The 18,828-nt window shown below is 42.9% G+C and overlaps 1 pseudogene; it reads right to left on the reverse strand.

Annotated features, from left to right (window-relative positions):
• LOC146340112 (sucrase-isomaltase, intestinal-like) overlaps positions 1-18,828 on the reverse strand; it is a 60,824-nt pseudogene that overhangs the window by 6,949 nt on the left and 35,047 nt on the right.

Raw genomic sequence — 18,828 nt, forward strand, 5'->3', positions numbered from 1 at the left:
GCACTCGGGGTTCCTAGGTCTACATCTAGGACCATTGTACGACTAGAAACAGCTTGTCACTCAGTGGGAATGCTTGTCCAAAAAGCTGCCATCTTCTTCTGGTTAAAGATAATGTTTCAACTGCCCCCCCCCCGGTTCTATTAGCATATGAAGCAATGGGAAAGGGATCGTGGGCAGACAAGATAATTACATCTATCTCTGAGTTGGGCTTTTTGCATCATATTTGCTCGCAAGGGGATATGATAGAACTAGGGATGAGATCTCAAAGAGATTACAAAATGTGGATATCCAAATAACAATGGCTGGTGCTGCTGAAAGCCGCTCAAATAAAATCTATAAAAGTATCATGACCTCTCCGGGGAAGATTCCCCCGTATTTAATATCTATCACCTCACATGAATTGAGATGGCTCATGACTAGGTGCAGACTGAACTCACTCCAATTGATGGAGGTGAAGGTACGTTATAAGACCCATCATGATATGGGTGCAGATTGCCCAACTGGCTGCACCAAGATAGAGGACACGATACACTTTCTAACAGAATGCCCACTGAACACGGATTTGAGGAAGCAATACCTCGAGCCTCTATTAGCTGTGCCTGAGGATACCTCCGCTGTAAGCATAACCCGATTATTATTAGCTGGAACACATCACTATATATTATATAGGACTGCTAAGTTTGTCAGCCGACCCCTGGAGAGGCAAAAGATATTAACTGTAATAAAAGAACAAAATCTTTAAATATGGTAACAACATGCCAGCAAATATAGTTTTAGCAGTTTAAAAATAGTTTTTAATCTGTTTTTTATTAGCTATTTATTAACAATTTGCATTTTGGTTTTCCCTCTGGATGTTATGAAAAGTTGTGCCTGTTTCTTCATGCAGATGGCCTGGTTGGCTAAAAAGCAATAAACTGTAAGTCTATTAAGTTTAATAGTTCATGCTGTCTCTAAGATTGATGCTCATCTCACACTAAAGCCTCTTACACCACACTACTAGGAGGTTTTAAAATATTCTAACAGAATTGGTGGCAGCAGAAAAGAGTCAGCTTATGGAATTCTGAATTATCATGGCAGAGAGTTTATTAGGCCCAGAAATGTAAGCATTTGCTAAAAATAAGAAACCCCATAGGTGAGATTACCCAGTGAAGGAGCAGTTCTTCCATAGGTGGTGGCAATGTTGGCTGAGGAAATCCCCCATAAGGAATATAGGGTGTACTTTAAGGCCTCTCATCTACTGCTGTGTCGCATACCTCTTCTGAATTAGAATGCAGTTTTAATTACATCATGTTTGCAATGTTAACTTCACTGCAAAGGTTGGCTTAAATGCAGGTAGGAATTTCAGGCAAGAATGTACTACGGAAAGAAATCTAATTTAAGCAATGAGAAATGGAAGTGCCACAGAGCCAGCAATCAAATACAAAGTGATTTCCTGCAGAATATAAAAGTGGTTACAGTGTCTTCAGCAATTTGCTATACACCAAATACAGAAACCTAGTATAATCTTTACCTTACTTTTCTGTTCTGACGCTGCCAGTTTTCTCTAAGACAACAAGATAAAAGCACCCAGAAGAAAGAGAAGCAGAAGAGCCTTAAACACTGAAAAGCATCCACTGTATTACAACCAATATCTAACACTAGTGTCTGTAGAGATAATCACACAGAAAAATAGTCATCACTCTTCTCCAATTTACTGTCAGTGTTGGAAGCAGGAGGTCTGGGAACAGCACCACAGGAATATTAATGTCATTTTGTTCTTCTAAATGGCTCCTATTAATTGCATACCTCTGGGACTGAATGCCAATTGCATACTTCTGGGACTGGAAACCTTGGTGAAATCATCAATAGGGAGCTCCGGGGAGCCAGACTGAAGGGAAAGGGGGCTCTGGCTAGGTCTTTCTCTATTGTAGAAATCTGAAAATAAGATAGCAGTCTCTAACGTTCTGATTTTTCTTCAGCGACAAATATATGATAATTATACATGCTGACATACAGCAACACTAATGCTTATTATTTTGTGTGTTTTCCATGAGCAGTGAAAAATTCCAGGGGTAGTGCTACCTGGATTTGGTTACCTTTGGGTGAGAGAGCAGTGGAAATTATTATTTTGTAATAAGCGCTTTTTGTACAAATATACAGGTAGAACATAAGTGGGGCAAACAGCATGCACTCTTACCTGGCAGCAGATCAGCCTATGCACATTAGGTAGCCAGAAAAAGGTCCTGTACCCCCCACCCAGGTTCTTTCAGCTAACTCAGCAGCTCTCTCTGTGCTTTCTGTCTGACTCGCTCAGTTTCAAAACATCCAACTTGCTGTTTCTTCACACACACACACACACACACACACACACCTTTAATCAGCCCATCCCCTTAGCAGGGAGTGTGGAAGTGTGACTGTCCAAGCTCTAACGCAGGGGTTCACCTTTCTACCCTCAGGGCCCTCTTGAAAGAGCTGAAAACAATTGAGGCCCACCAGTCACAAAATGGTAGTGCAGGAACAGAGCAGTCACAAAACAGCAGCAGAGGGACGCAGAATTTGGCATTATTCGCTGGCAATTACTGATATAATTTTATATTGATATCTAATCCATCTTTAGAAATCGCTAAATTCTTTGCCAGAGTGGTTTCCTTGTAACAGGGACTTCCATAATTCGGCTTTACTCAGGTAAAGTACAGACATTGACTCTGGAGGTAGCATGATTCAGCTTCCCCATTTTGGACAGAATTTGCTGATCCAAAGTCTCTGTGTGGAGGAGTTTTCATTTTATATTGGGGCTGTTCACATGTAATGGCTGCAGATGGTGGGTTAATTAACCCAGGATTTGCCGCAGCATGTGCCAGACACATTCTGCAGTCCTTTTTGAATATTTAACTCCTGATCAGGCTGATTGGGGGTTGTTATGTGGCATCCAAACCCGGACACTATAGGTTAATTGTGGGTTAACAATGTACAGTTAACCTAACTACTAATTGTAGGTTAACTGTGGGTTGTTTAACCTATGATTAACATTAGCAATGAATAGTAAAGGAAGGGGGATATCCTGACAGTGTTCAAATACACACAGGGGTATCAGAAAGATGAGTGGCAAAACTCTCCACATCCACTAAGGACAAGGAAATGGCCATGATTCTGAATAGAAGGAATCGGTTCTTCAGAAGGAACCTCCTAATGGAATAAAGTGTTGAGGTGGCAACTCCACCCTTTAAAGTTTACAATAGAAAGATGGGCAAACATCTGTCAGGGATGGATCAGATATCGTTGGACTGGTGGAAGAGGATTCACTAGGTCCCTTCCAAATATGCAACCCAGTTTTTTTGTCTTGTCCTAAAACCTGATATCTAGATTTCTTCCCTAAATAGACAGCAGATGCCCATCTACCATTATGCCTCCTTTTTCACTGCTTTCTTCACTTGATTCCAGCAAATGTTGCAACTTCCCCTGCCTAGATTTTACTCATTTCCACTCCTTACTTAGCTTTTGTTTCCAGAGCCTCTGTTCTCCACCACTGCCCAAAGCAGCTACATAATCCTTTATTTGTCCAGTGTCTGCCCATTTCCTTGTTTCTACTTACTTCTCTGTATGTGTATTTGGTGAGGAAATAGATACCATTCTCTATAGTGTCTGCCAAAATACAAATCACAAGACTGATATTAGTATAAGGTAATTTAACAAGGAATGGGGGTCGGGCAGAACTATTTCCGATGAAGGCATAATACAGAAAACAGTGAGACAACAGGAGCTTGCCTGTTCCAGAATTACTTACCCAAGTTCCTGTTTTTCACACATTCAATTTAAAGGGATGTTGAGAGTGTCAGACACTACCATAACACTTTTACTCTACATAAAATGTCGCTCTTTGGGGTACAGATTTTATGTTGGTGCCATCTTGATGATTTCAGATGAGTTGTTGATGGGTTGTTGTTTTTTTAAACTAACGACAGGTCAAAATCAATCCCAGTCTTGCGACTGTCTCAAATTTTTTTTCAACAGTTTTGAATATTTACCTATAGATTCACCATCATCCCAGAAGAGAGAGCCAGAGGCTTCACCTTGTTCATCCAGAGCAACAATGAGTCCAAATGGATTCAGGCAGCTGTTGAGGAAGTGCATTATTTAAACCAATTATAAAATGTGGATGAGAGGTTATCATGAAAGAAGAAGAGGCATGCTCCAGTAGTGTAGACCTCTGAGTAAGTGGGAGCTCTCCAGCGAGCCCATGGAAAGTAACCCATGGGCTCGCAAATTTCCATCTGTCATACACAGCAATGGAAGAGCCATGTTCATACAGGGCACCAGACTGAATTCAAAGGCTACATTTTCTAATTATGCAAAATCTGACATCCACACACATATACAAATCTTGGTCACAACACTATAGCAAAAAAATTGCCTTGGAGATACATCTGAATCACTAGAAGACTATTACGATCATTAGTATATATATAACCAATATTTGAAATTTATCTATATACCAATAGCAAACTTTCCAAGTTGGTTGTGGTATAACATTAATGCATATATCAGGTTTATGTAGATTTGATATAGGGCTTAAATCAGGGGTACAGAACCTCTGGCCTGTAGGACTAATCTAGTCCACGGGGCACCCCAGTCTGGCCTGTGCAGCCTCTTGGGGTTCCATCAGGGGCCAGAGATTAGGCTCCAAATCCCACCCCCTGGATGAATCCCCTCAAAGGGCATCCCCCTGCCCCCACACTGCTATCTCCAATCACAGATAACAGCAGGGATTCCCCTGCTGGTGTGTGCCAGTTGTGGGGATACAGAATGGCCTGGATGCTGGGACTCGACCACACAGGGAACAGTGGCTGCTCTCCCCAGTGTGAGAAAGTCCCAATGCCTTCTGCCCCTCATCCCCACTGCTACCTCTGATCCCAGATCGGAGACAGTAGTGGGGACACAAGGCGGCATGGGTCCGCAAGGCAGCACACTTCCATGCCTACTTCCAGCACAGAGGAAAAAAGCGGGGGGGAAAGGGTGATATCAAGGGCGAGGCCATGCCCCTTGATATCATCCAGCATGTGATGGACCTGGTGGGTTGCAATTTGGCTGCCCATCTTAAAACAGTTCTGCGGCCCTGTCTTAAATGATACGCACACTCTTATGTACAGACAAAAAAGTTTTGAGCCAAAAAGCAAAAGAGCAAACAATGATCACAGTGTGAAATTCACTTTATTGAAATGGACACATGCAAATTCTGAGCATGTTCTTTTGAAATTTAACTGAAGAATGCCAAAATAAAAAAGGAAGTTAAAGGATATTTCATAGAGTCATACAGTTGGAAGGTACCTCAAAGGTCATCTAGTCCAACCTCTTGTCAATGCAGGAAATCCATGACTACAGCCATCCCTGATAGGTGGCCATCCAGCTTCTGCTTAAAAACCTCTAAGGGGAAGGACCAGCACATGCTTTGCATGCAGAAGGTCCCAAAGTAGGGCTGGAAAATTCTTGCCTGAAACCCTGGAGAGATGCTGCCAGTGTCTTGACAATACTGAGCTAGATGGATCATGGTCTGACTCAGTATTATTTATTTATTACATTTCTATACTGCCCATTAGCCAAAGCTCTCTATAAGGCAGCTTCCTATGTTCTTCTAATGAACTTTCTGAGGTGGTCTATTCCACTTTTGGGCATACTAGTTGTGGAACCACTGGTTCTCAGCAAATCCAGTGGGGAAACCCCCCTGAAAGGAGCCACAGAGGTAGAGAGAGATGCTAAAACCTTCAAAGCAAGGCCAGATTAAGGCATGGGCTAACTTGGCTACAGCCCAGGACCTACCATCTCAGGGGTCTGACCTTCAAAATGTCAGGGATGCATTGACTGAGTTTGCACAATCAGGGAAAGAAAATAAGCCATCATAGCTTATTTTCCTACCCTACGTGTGCTGTTCATGTGCAGTGTCATTTACCCTTGCCGGAAGCCGTTTGTCATGTTGTCTGAACCCAGCAAGAATTAGTGGTGGGTGGGTTTACAAACCATCCCACAACCCATGGCTTGTTCTAGGGTTGTGGAGTGGTTTGCACCACACTCTCCAGGTTCAGATGACACAACAAACCGTGCCCACCAAGGGTAGTTATGGTAATGACATGGTGCACAACTGGCATGCACGAGGTGGGAAAAAAGCTACAATAGCTTATTTTCCTTCCCTGATCATGCAAACCCAGTCATTGATTCCTATAGCACAGTATTTTGTTTCTGCCTTGTCAAGGGGCAAAAAGCAATCTACCCAGTTCATTAGGAAGCACCCAGCCTGCAACACAGATAGGTGAAAAAAAGCAGGAAGATTTTACGTGTTCGAAGGAGGGCTTATTGTCATTACCACAGTAACATTTTAGTAATTGACGCTTTGTGAACTACGCAGAGAAATTTCTGTGTGGTTCCAATTTCAACCCAGCTTTGAATTTGATCACATTTTAAAAGTAAACCTGTTAGTTACCTCTTAGCACCTCTTGCCGCTGCCGCTTGCATTGGCAAAATGTTTCCTCCTTTGGAATCTTTTCTAGTGGAGCATGAATGTTGACATGCTTATTGTGCAACGAAGCTGGTACTTTATCGCCCTACCAAAACATTGGATACAGTTGAAGAATTATTTTGAAAGCAATCTGGTCAATGCTTCTAAAGCATAAAGCCATTTTCACAACTGACACTTAAATAGTTTCACCCCCACACTCCATTTGTAATTCAGTTGAAAACCTGCATAGACTAAAGCTCCAGGAACTCTAGGGTCCCTCAGAAGCTTATTAGGGATTCCTCAAACGGAGTATTAGTAATGGTGGACAAGGTTCCTGAAATCCAGTTTCCTCATGCCACTGATATTTCCATGCAGTGCTGGAAAAGTGCCATGCAGTGCAGGTAGTGTTGGCTGTGTTCTAGGCTGCACTCTCAGTGCATGTACCACTTGTGTGCTGGATCTTGCCCTTCCTGGGTTATAAAAGCAGCCAGGGGCAGACTTCCTGAGTGGGTAAAGGTAGTGGCGAATGCCTCTTTATGGCAAGGTGTGATTCTGTCTTGCCTAAAAGAGCTGGTGGTAAGACCTTTGTGTTGTTATTGTTTTTGCTTTCTAAAAAAAACCCTCCCTAAATCCCACTGTATTGGATAATTTCTAGCTGGTCTCCAATATTCTGTTCTTGGGCAAGGTGCTAGAGCACGCGGTGGCTTCTAAGCTCCAGGGATTTCTGGATGAGGTGAATTATCTAGATTCATTTCAATTTCGCTCCAGAACTGGTTATGGGACAGAGATTGCTTTGATCATGTTGGTAGATGATCCACACCAGGAACTGGACAGTGGGACTGTGTCCCTGTGGCCTCTTCTGCACCTCTTCGCAGCCTTTGATACCACTGACCATGGTATCTTTCTGAGGTGTCTCTCTGAGGTGAGACTGGGAGACACTGTTAAACAGTGGCTCTGGTCCTTCTTGGAGGGGTTATTTCAGAAGATAGTGCTGGGGGATTTCTGTTCAGTGCCATGGCTGTAGGCCTGTGATGTCCCTCAGGGTTCCATCTTATACCCCATGCTATGTGATATATACATGACACCACTGGGAGAGGTTGTCCGGAGTTTTGGGTTTCAGTGACACCAGTTTGCTGATGATACTCAAATCTAAATCCAAGGAAGCTCTTCTAGTTCTACATTGATTGTAGATGGTAAACCTGTGAGCAGGGACTGTCTTGTTTAACTGATCATATGTAGGCCACTCTGGGAGCCTTTCTGGCTGAGGAGCGGCATAAAAATATTTCAAATAAATAAACAGACGTCTCATGTAGATAATTGACTGGATGAGGGCAAACAAATTGAAGCTTAATCCCGACGAGACAGTGGTGCTCCTGGTTAGTTGAAAGAGAGGTCAGGGAATAGGTTTCGACCTGTGCTGGATGGGGCTACACTCCTTCTGAAGACTCAGGCTCGCATTTTGAGTGTACTTCTGGACTCAGCCCTGAATCTGGATGCCCAGGTTTCTGCAGTAGCCAGGAGTGCATTTGCACAGCTGAGGCTAGTGTGCCAACTGTGCCCATTCCTAGAGATGCCTGAACTGGCCACAATCGTGCATGCCTTAGTGACATCCTGTTTGGACTACTGTAACATGCTCTGTGAGGGGCTGTCTTTGAAAACTGTTCAGAAAGTTCAGCTGGCCCAGAATGCTGTGGCCAGACTGTTGATCGGAGCCAGTTACAGGGAGCATGTGATTCCCTTCTTACAACAGCTTCACTGGCTACTAGCCTGTTTCTGGTCACAATTCAAACTGCTGATTATGACCTATAAAGCCCTACACAGCTTTGGACCAGGCTACCTGAAAGACCATTATTCTCCTGTACATTCCTGCCCAGGTTTTAAGATCTTCAGGGGAGGCTCTTCTTTCAGTACTACTGCCTTAAGAGACACATTTGGTGGTGACGCAAGAGACAACCTTCTCAGCGGCTGCTCCCAGGCTGTGGAACTCCCTGCCGGAGGAGGCTAGGATGGCTCCTCACCGCTGTCCTTCCACCAGCAGACAATGACACTTTTATTCAAGTGTTTATTTAAAAATTATTTTAGGGCACAATCCTATGGGGATAGTCTGCCGCCTCCGAACTTGGACGCAACCGACTACCCAATGCAGGGTAGGCGGAGTGCGGAGGGGATCTTCTCCTTTTCTGGTCCACCTGCCCTGCATTTACAGCTAGATGACCAATTTCAGCTGTCTAGCCAGGGCAGCTCGGAGCAGGGTACGGGGTGGCTGGACGGCATATAGGAAGCGTTGTACCGGCGCTTCCTCTGTCTCTTCCCCTCCCTGCCCCCAGGAATGCCCCCTTTTCCTCCCCTCCACAATGTTCTTCCAAGCATGGAGCTGGAGACGAACTGTGCTGCCTATGAGGCGGCGGGCGAGGGAGCAGGGAGGTAGTTTTCTGGGAACCGACCTCGGAACGCTGGCTCTGAGGTCGGTTCCCAAAAACTGAAAAATCTTATGGCCGTCTAACCGCTGTCTAGCGGCCAGAGGATTGCGCCCTTAGTTACTATGATTGTAAGCCAACTTGAGTGCCATTTTCTTGGTAGAAAGTTGGGGTACAAATCAAATAAATAGATAAATGTATGGGAACAGTGGGGTCCACCAGCCTGCCAGGGCCCTATATACACTGAACATGTGCCCCAGAATACAGCCCAGAATCCTTTACAACATCTGTGGCAGACAAGCTGACGTAGGAAGTGCTTCCTCGGGATAAAAAGTTTGAAAATGACTAGGACAGAGTGAACGCTTGTTGTGAAATGGTTCTGTTATGCTTTATATACGGCATCAACAACATTCACAAATGACACACTGCGGACTAAAGAGCATCCTTAGCATTAGTTGTGAAAACATTCTAAGAAACAGCTGGATTCTGGTTTAACTTGCCTATTATTCCAGACTCAGACCAGCATCATGGCTTCAGGTGTACATCTGTATCAAAGAAACTGTGGCACTTGTTTTACTTAAAGACTGAAAAAAAAAACAAGCAAAGCAGAATGCACAGAATGATCCTATGCTCTGTATTATCTTTTTATGTGGCAATGACATCTTTGTCAATATACTCAAAACCTGAAAGCACAAAAATTGTTTTTAAGTCTCTTTGCATTTGTATTTATCCATAATAATACAGGAATATGTAAAAAGACAACTTTTAATATAGAATGATATGGGGAAAAGATGAATGTACAGAAAACACCGCTCAACTGAGTCTCAATTTCATAGACTCTTTAAAATTTCAAACTTTTAGGTTTTAGTTCAACACAGAACAAGGATGGACACTATACTGATTCTGAAAACTGAGCAGTTAACATGTTTGGTGAAGGATACTTTTGAGTTCTCTACAAAACACTGAAAATATTGGCTGCCTAGAGATCAGTGAGTTTTTATGGAAAACACTGGATGATATATAAAATAATGTAATTTTTACAAATACATACTGCATAAGAATCAAACCAGGGTGCTTCTGGGAAATAAATATCCACTGATCTTGCTCCCTGCAACCATCATGAAAAAGTTGGAACTGCTTTATACATTTCTGATGTATCAGCTTGTTAATTTTGCTTAGATATTGTCATGTCCCCTGCTTCCAAGGCCCAGTGTCTCTCCAAGAATGAACCACAAGTCACCCCACTTAGGAAGGAGCCCTGAGCACACCCTTCTATACCCTCCTGGCCTAAGGACATAGCTCTCCCATCAACATCTGACTCTCCCTTGGAACTTTTCCTGTTCTTTAGCCATGCGGGAGCATGAGACTGCAGAAACAGCCATAGGTACTTTAAAGATTGGAGACAGCATCCACCGGGGTGGAGCCACTGGAAGACCAGGTTGTGTCATGCTGTTGAAAGTCTCAGTTGACTCCAGTTCTTTGCTGAAACAACATATTTCTCCAGCTCAGCTAAGAGAATGCACCGGGAGCTATCTGTGGTCCTTATTGCTATTTGCCCAAATCTGCCAGCACTAAACCAGTATTGAACTAGTTGCCTTGCCTTGACCTGACCTACTGGGACTTGACTTACTTGACTGGACCTTACTTACTACGATCAGACTGATATCCCACACTCATCCTGTGCTCACTCTGTTCTGGACAGGCACAGATATTTGGGGGCAAGGGACAGCATAGGATGGAGTCAGCAATGCACAGGGATGCATGGAAGTGGTTTCATATCTGTCCCACTTCAAAACCACCATCTAGATATGAATTAAAGTTGCTTCCCCCCAAATACTTATGCAGGCACAGTTCCATTAAATATAATAGCATTATTTCCAAGTAAGCGTGATGATGATGACCATAATATTTGGAGTTCACATTTATTGATTTTTGTAACTTTATTATGATAATAACTGTAGCTTGTGTTAATTAGTGCACGGTGTGTCAGAGATTCTGGCAGGAAGATCAAGCACCTTACTCTCTGTGCCTCTGTGGTTGCTTGCTGGGAGAGGAAATTATTCACCTCCATTCTTCTGTGCTTCAGTTAGGGATGGACGAAAGTCCCTTACCTGGTGCCGCAGCTTGCTTCGCGGTGGGGGCAAGGCGGTCCATTTCCCCCCGAAATTCTTGGCGGGTGGGGAGGCGCCCCGCCCCTTCCCACCGAAATTCTGGCCGGGGGGGAGCGCCCCGCCTCTCCGGCTGCGAAAGTTCTTCTGCCGGGAAGAAGTAAAAAAAAAAAAAAAACCTGATAGGCTACGTAAAGATTTACGTAGCCTATCACGGCTAGATTTTCAAAAAACACCGTGATAGGCTACGTAAATGTTTACGTAGCCTATCACGGCTGACTTGGGGGGGGGGAAGCGCGTACGCAAATGGCGGCGCCCACAGGCGTTGCCCTTATTTTCGCCATAGTCTCCGTAAATCTTTACGTACACTACCCGGGCCAAAATAAGGAATGCAAATGGCGGCGCCCATGGGCGCCACCATTTGCGTACGCACTTTTTTTTTTTCCCCCAAAGTCAGCCGTGATAGGCTACGTAAACATTTACGTAGCCTATCATGGTGTTTTTTGAAAATCTAGCCGTGATAGGCTACGTAAATCTTTACGTAGCCTATCACGTTTTGTTTTTGTTTGTTTTTTTTTTACTTGGACATGGCAGTGGCGGCAGCTGGTCGGAAGACCGGCCGCCGCCGCCGAACCGCCGCCGGGAGCCGCCACCACCAGGGACATTCGCATGAGGTAAGTCTCATCCCGGGGGGGTGGGGGGCGGACCGTTTTTCCACCAATTTCGGGGGGCCGAATGCATTGGCATTCGGCCTCCCGGAGATTCGTGGAGAAATTCTCCGACATCCCTAGCATCAATGCCACCATCACAGCACCACCATAGCAGGAAATTGTATTGCAGTTAGCAAACCTAGCTCTATACAATTGTTGATTCTGGCCTGGCTCCTCAAGGCAACTCACTGTTCAGCACTGACTGAGCTCTCAGAGTGTCCATTCCAACCTTCCTGCTCCCTGGGTTGCCTCCAGACTATTAGCCCTGACAATTATGTATTTAATTTTAAGTAAGTCAGATCTATGATCCAATCTTTTGGGCTGGGGGGATGGGGGAGGAAGTACAAGGCCCATTGCACCAGTACAATGAGTTCATTATTGTGTTCTGTACATATTGTGGTGCTCTTAAAGTAATAGATTTATATACAAAGAATAATTTATAAATGCATTGTGGTTCAAACCTTTTTTCAGTGCCTGGCAGCAAGTTACAGATATTCATTTATATATTAATTTATTTTTCCACTGAAAGATTTTAACCTGCTTTGCCTTCCTGTGTTTTTCCATCTCTTTCCTCCTCTTGCTAAGTCTCTGCAATTTGATTACTATAAACACAAACGTATCTGCAAAGGGAGGCAAGAGTTACAGGAAGATTTTCAAGCAGCTGGGTGAGGGCAAGGTATTCACTCCTTTACTTTTACTTGGAGCCAAACTCTTTTGAAAATTGATCAGGATCAATTAATAACTGACTAGCATTAAGATTCAATCTCTTTTTATAATTGATTGTTATTGACCAGTATGGCCAAGCAGATATTCATCCTGCATCCACTTGAAAACTGTGAATGATACGCCCACCTTCACTTCCAATATACTAGCATTTTATAGTCAGTAGTATAGTACTAAATTCTGAAATGCTGGTGCTGCTCGTGACAGTCCCCATAGCCGCTAACCCCAAGGAGAGTTCAAAAATGCAGACAGCTGTGTTTATCCATATGAACAACCAAATTTCATCTCCATCAGGAGTAGTTCTTTTGTAAAGCTAATGTGTTTGAATTGCCCATTTAAGACCAGGCCATCCCAAAATACTTTGCATGATAACAGGGATATATCCTGTTGCTGGGAACAGGACCCCCCACACACACACTACCACTGCTACCCCCACCCCTCTGCTACTGTGAGGATTGCAGCTACACTCAAGAGTGAACAGGGAAGCCTTAGGGGGGTGGCAGATGATGTGCTAATCAAAACGTCCTGGCGTTTCAACCCCATGAGCCCTGGCTCCATTAGAACGCTGTTTATAGTAGCACAATACTTGCCTCTTGAAGAACTGGAGCAATCATAAGTGCAGATCCCCGAAGAAAAGCTGTGTCTATTCCATGCATCTCAGGGTCAGCTGTAAACCTAATTGTAAAAATGTGTATAATTCGCTTAGGCAGATGCCCATATTTATATGAATATCTGGAAGTTGTCCTAGGTAGGCAGATCATTTCCTTCCATTTGTGAGGGCCCCAATTTGTTGCCTTATTACAGGGGTGGGCAACCTATGGCCATGCAGGTGACAAGTGGGGGAGAGAAGGGAGTGTGAGAAAGAAAGAAAGAAAGAAAGAAAGAAAGAGAGAGAGAGAGAGAGAAAGAAAGAAAGAAAAGGGGATGGCAGAAAATGAGAAAAAAGGCATGGCCCCACCCAGTTTGGTTCTGGCTCCACCCACCAGTGGATTTGGCCTTCCACAGATTATCCTGGAGAGAATGTGGTTCTCAACAGAAAAGGGGCTCCCTGCCTAGACATGTGAAGGCCTGGAAAAAAATTCAAGAAAAAACATTTTTTTCTGTTTTTTTCTGAGGACCGTTTTTGTTTTTTTCTGAAAAATCAAACATCTTTGGATCATGAAATATTTTCTTTTAGAATTTAAGACAAAGTATTTATATATTGTTACCGAGTCTTTACTCCCCCCCCCCAAATTATTTCTAAAACTGTGTAATAAGAACACTTCTAAAGAAAGACTAGAGATGTAAAATGTCTGGAAATAATGAAGCCATGGGGAATTCTTTTTTAATCCTCCCTGTAAGATTCCCCGCATAGTTAGTTCCTTCATTCCTTCTTAAAATTATCTAAAGTATATTTTACTGATAGACAGTTATGCTCAGTTTCCCAACATGTGAGTAGAGTCATCACTGTGCATTCTTGACAGTAAATGTACATTCTTGGCAGCTCGGGTTTTGTTCTATAGAGTCTTGTGTTTCTGATGCTTTAGCAGCCATTTAAATGATTTAATGTAGTTCTAATCTATTCAAACAATACTTATACATTTACTAACTGAGTTGACTTTTAAAAGTTTAAAGTATCATGATAATTTTATGAGTAAACTAATTTATACATAAAATGACTTTAGGAACAAAAAGGCTACTTTATATTCCTAAAGTAGCCCTCCCCAACCTGGTGCCCTTTGGAAGTTTTGGACCGCAGTGCCCAGCATTCCTGACCATTGGCCATGCTGCCTGAGGCGGATGGGAGCGGAAGTCCAAAATATCTGGAGGGTGCCAGGTTGGGGAGGCTATCTTAAAGCAAGAACATGACTTTAGATCTGTATAGAGTGCTAAAAATAGAAGTACTGCTTATTTTTCAATTTTTCCAAAATTTCCAATTTTTCCAGAAAAAAACCAGGTTTTTTTCCATGGCCTCAAAATTTCTGGAAATTTTATATCTCTATCCCTGCCCCTTCCTAACCAATTTGCACGGTGCCCATGTTTGGTATCAGAAGGAAGGATTCTCAATGAATTCTAATGTAAAGATCAGGTTCCAAACTCTCTGTATTTATACCCTGGCAGACAGCCACTGCTCTATGTAGCACTTGTTAATCTGTCTTTCAAAGCACATGTCTTTTCTGCTTTAAAAGATAGCTGTGCCTCTACCTTAGGAGTAATTAATGGTTAACTGACATGTGGGGAGGGTGTACTCCTCGTGACATAATGTTCACTGAATGTTTAATCTATGAAGCATATACACACCCACACAGAACTGTTTTGACTCTGACAGCCTTGCTGACTCATTGGGGCGCAGTTGTTTTCCAGCTATGCCATCATTTCCAGTTATGCCCTGCCCTCTCCTGATATAATATAAGTCATATGGAAAATATTAATCCTAGCCCACATAGTTTAGAGCCTATATTTCCTTCCTTCCTTCCTTTGCCTGTTCCTTCAGTATTCACAAACCCTCTTCTGGATTGATAGCTGCATACATCTTTATCCAGCATTCAGTAACTGAATGATATTGTCTTGTATATGAGACACTTACACAATAAATAAGATTGGATTCATGGAATGGTAAAACACTCTGCATACTGACAAGTGCAGTGCCAGTTATAAATACTAATAAAATAATGTGAATTATTCACCTTGTACCATCTTACACAGTAACTTAAAATTCCATTCAGTATTTACTATGACCCTTTTAGATTAAGAACTTTAGTGTAATATAGACTTTACCATTTCTTCTCACTAATGGGCGACACTTTTCTCAATGTGTTAACCACAATTTTTTGGAAAGAAAATGATGTTCAGCTCAATAACTAGATTGATTGTCAAGATGAATATTTTATCTGTCTATCCACCACAGGTTCTGTCATCATCTCCTTTTATTTTATGTTATTTTAACATGATGTAACAAAGTAATCTGGCAGGTTTGGCAGCTGGGCCTGAGGAACTGACTGTCGAGAGGGAGGCCACTCCTCCATAACAGAATCAGATGGGGAGGGAGCACAGCCTCACTAACAGTTTGGACTTATCCACTGGCAATAGGCAGTTAGTCTAAGAGACAGAGAGAGAAGGTGGTGGATTCAGTGTAAGCCTGACCCCTTGCCACTATTCAGGTGTTCTGAACCTGAATAGAGCAAACACATGAGGAGAGAGAGTGCTCCAGGCCCCCTGCTCCTCCATTGCCACATTTGTCACCCTCAGCTCGTGGAGGGCCACTGTCTGAGGAGAAGAACCTCCTCTATCCATGGAGGCTCTCCATGTGAACCAGAACACTTGAAAACCCTGCTCTGGCTAGCATGGAGGCTCTCCTCTTCAGATAGTCACCCTCCACAAGTAGAAGACAATGGATGTGACGAAAGAAAGGAATGGGGCTGGAGCACTTCCTCTTGTTGCGTGTTTGCCCTATTCAGGTACAGAAGGCCTGCATAGGACTCCTGTTCCACACATATCTAGCACTACCCTCATGAGCCTGTTTAATGTATTCAGATTTATAAAAATTAAAATTTGTGCTCCTGGCTTAGCCAGGGAAATACTGCAAACATGAAATGGTGGCAGTGATACTATCTCAGTAGACCTTGAATATAATTAATTATTTATTAATACTGGAGAGCTTCCTAAGCGTGTGTGTCTCACATACAAGTACTTCTTTATATAAAATAGGGGCCACTCTGTCTCCCATAGAATATGGCCAGTAAAAGCCTCTGGACATAAGGGAAAAGCTCAAAAGAATTCCCACGTTCACATGGAATAAGGAAGAACTACCCCCTTCTTTTCAATGTCAGGAAATTTCCCATGGGCATAAAGGCACTATGCATACAGTGCATTCCTCAGTGCTGAAAAATGAGGCATCCCCTGCCTATGAAAGCTCCATCTGCACTTTTGAGCCCCTGCACTGGAGTCAGTGGAATGGGGCATTTGTTTTTCCCACCGACATCCCTGGTTGCCATTTTTTTGTAATGGAAACCAATGTTACACTGGCATGGGTAATAAGTCTTCTTTAAAAGGAGAAGAGTCATAGCTCAGTAGTAGAGCATACGCTGTGCATGCAAAAGTTCAGTTCCTAGCATCTCCAGATAAGGCTGGGAACTGGGAAGACACTTGTCTGAAATTGTGGAAAGCCACTGCCAGTCAGTGTATGTAATACAGCGTTAGATGAAGCAATGGTCTTATTTGGTATAAGACAGCTTCCTACATTCCTAAAATAACATACGTATGTACATAAAATTATTTACACTGGGTTGGATCCAAACTTTGTTAGTTGCACTCAGTTCCAATTGAAATCATTGGGACTTAAGTGAAATCAGAACTAACTTGTCCCATTGACATCAAAGGGAGCTAAGTTTATTTTATTTGTTTATTTAAAATATTTATATACTGCCCTTCATTAACAAATTCCAGGGTGAGGTACAAAATTAGTTAAAACAACGACTGCAATAAAATAGGAATCCACAATTAAAAGTCCCATTAAGCATTAAGATCAAAATAAGTTAACAGATGCCAAAACATCATAAGGGTTGGTAGCCCTCATACTGCAGTGCAGGGAGAATTAAAAAAGGATAACAGTGAAGGGTAATGTTCAACCAACTTCGTCTGGATCCAACCCACTGACTTTTGTGGCTTCTTTATTGATCTTCAGAAAACTGTAATCTCACTTTGCCTGATGTTTTATTAGCAGGAGCCACCCACAAAGTTTTGTATTTGTTTCCAGATCAGAATCTCCCTTTCATTTCTCCATCCACTCACCCAGAAATGAAATCCAACTCAGCAGCTCCCTGAGCTGCATTGGCATTAACAACAATAGCTGGCAGCATTGACACCCATGACACATGGGTGCACACATGATCCTGAAAAGGGTTGGTGCCACTAAAGTTCTAAAGGGAAATTGAGCTGGAGACCAAGGAAACAGAAACCAACAAGTACTCATCCAATTCTGTTTTCCAAAGTAACTGGAACTCTGTCAGGTCACACTGAGCAGAGGGTAAATGTGCTTGAGGGCTTCCTTCAGGCATCTTTCCCTATTTAGCTGCATGGCAAAACAAGCTTCTGAGAGAAACCTGACTGAAAACATTCAAAGACAGTTTTTGAGGGGAGGAGTTGGGGGGGGGAGTAAATAAATAAAGTAAATGGTAAATAAATAAGTAATTCACTTCTCCTTTTTTGCCAGACAGATAAGAAGTGTATGTTTAGAATTTGATTTAAGTAAGTAAAATATGTTTATGAAATAGTCCTTCAATGCAAGTGTGAGGAGCGTAAATTAATACTTTCAGGATTATCATAATATAAAAAGAAAAGATAGCTGCATTTGATTATGTCAAGAATTACTTCTTTAAAAATGTTTTCCAGTATCATGTTCTCCCCACAGCACTGGTATGTTCTAGGGGATAAACATGGCATCTATATGGTATATTCTCTGTCTGGAGGTTAAAGAGCCACGCCTAATATTGGGACTGAACCCTTAATAGTACCAGGGCCAGCCTTCAATTAGGCAGAAGAAGGCAACCTCCTCAGGTGGCAAATTCTAAGGGCAGAAATGGTAGCCTCTCAGGCCATTCCTTCTGGCCTCCCCCGCACCCCAAACCTTTCTCTTGGATAACACAGCTGTGTGTGTCACACAGCCTCTCTTGCACCCCCGAAATTAGCCTGCTGCCATCAGGTGTCATGGAGGATACTAACCCATTGCCAGTATTGAAGATTCAACTGCCAGTCCAGTTGGCATCTATACATAGAACAGAGTAGCGTCTTTTGCCTCAGGCAGCCAAATGACTTAGGACAGCTGTGCAAACAACTAAGAGCAGGCCTTTGCCCTTTTACTGCCTGAAGTGAAAAGTCCAAGTTTCTGTCCTCATTAGCCTTTTCTGTCTTTCCCCCAAAACAAAATCTACTGCTCTTAAGGATAAGCAAATTCCCAGAGGCAGCCATCTCACGTTACCGCATCATATGGCCATTTCTGGTTACCAGCAGCCAGCTGCTTTGGTGAGACTAAGCAGGCATGAAACACTGACATGTACTTGGCTCCTTCTCTGTGCAGATTGTCCATTGTCACACATTACAAAACATTCCTTACCAGTTACTTGGAGCACCAAGGAGAAAACTATTTGATGGGGACTGACTGATTTGCATGAAAAGCGGTTTACATGAATGGCTCACCATACGGTGTAGTCACTCCATGGGCATAATTTCAAGAGACCCCTGGCCTCTGTTTGTATGAAGCAGGCCTTACCTGGAGGCCATCGGAGCATTCTCTTGCCTTACATGCCTTTTGTCTTTTCATTGTTACTATTTTTTTTTAAATCCTGTCACCAGACACAAAGAGTCGGACACAACTGAAGGACTGAACAGCAACAACAAATCTTGCCTTTGTTTTGTCTTCATTTCAT

This window comes from Heloderma suspectum, chromosome 7 (genome assembly GCF_057233095.1).
Source record: "Heloderma suspectum isolate Gila_16-S chromosome 7, 16-S_ref, whole genome shotgun sequence".
Classification (NCBI taxonomy): Eukaryota; Metazoa; Chordata; class Lepidosauria; order Squamata; family Helodermatidae; genus Heloderma; species Heloderma suspectum.